The sequence below is a fragment of the Mandrillus leucophaeus genome, unplaced genomic scaffold, assembly GCF_000951045.1.
Source record: "Mandrillus leucophaeus isolate KB7577 unplaced genomic scaffold, Mleu.le_1.0 Scaffold54, whole genome shotgun sequence".
Taxonomy (NCBI): Eukaryota; Metazoa; Chordata; class Mammalia; order Primates; family Cercopithecidae; genus Mandrillus; species Mandrillus leucophaeus.
The window spans coordinates 2,069,079-2,070,118 of record NW_012105808.1 but is presented as its reverse complement, the minus strand read 5'-3'; positions in this window follow the sequence as shown (position 1 = coordinate 2,070,118).

Here is a 1,040-nt window from a genome sequence, read left to right as displayed (position 1 = left end):
AAAATAAAAAATTATGGCCAGGTGTAGTGGCTCACTCCTGTAGTCCCAGCTACTCAGGTACTCCCAGTTGAGGCGGGAGAATCACTTGAGCCCAGGAGGTGGAGGCTGCAGTGAGCTAGGATAGCACCACTGCATTCCAGCCTGGGGGACAGAGCGAGACCCTGTCTCAAAAGCAGACAACAAAGGCACCTCCGTAAAGCGATGCTGTGATCCTTCTCGGATCATCCCCTCACCCCTGCCACATCTAATCCTCCCCTTGCAATCGCCCTCTCACCTTTCAGGGGAAAAAGAGAGGAGAGAAAGGTCGCTGAGTCCTACAGAGACACAGTTACGGGTTACAGGATGAGATCCAGGGCCAGACAGACGTGTCCCTGTTTAGCCTAACCCAGGACACCCGACACCCCAGCCCCAGCCCTGCTGGGGTGAGCTAAGCGGGGAGTGGCAGCGGCACCCCCAAAGGCATGGCCAGGAGAGACGGGCGTGTGGCCTGGGGCAGGCTGGCAGCAGGAGGGCAGCGGGTCCCTCCTGTGACCAGAAGCATCAGCCCCTCTGGGGTTCGGAGTCATCAGGGGGTTCCGGCTGCACAAGAAAGATGGAGACAAGCTTATCTCGTCCTCACCGGGCACAGCCACCTGGCTGGGTGTCACTGAAACCTCCCTCAAGCTTGTCAAATGTGCAGGCAGCATTTTCCTATCAGGACCTTCCTTCCTTGGGGTGAGAATGAGGTCTCGGACTCTGAAAGCAGGGTCCCTCTGTCCCTGACCCTTTGTGTTCAAAATCTGGCAACGCTTGCTGAAGGAAGTCCAGCCTTTTCTTTAAAAAAAAAAAAAATCTTTTTTAGGCCAGTCGCTATGGCTTACACCTGTAATCCCAGCACTTCGGGAGGCTGAGGTGGGCGGATTGCGAGGTCAGGAGTTCGAGACCAGCCTAATCAACATGGTGAAACCCTGTCTCTACTAAAAATACAAAAATTAGCCAGGCGTGGTGGTGCATGCCTGTAATCCCAGCTACTTGGGAGGCTGAGGCAGGAGAATCACTTG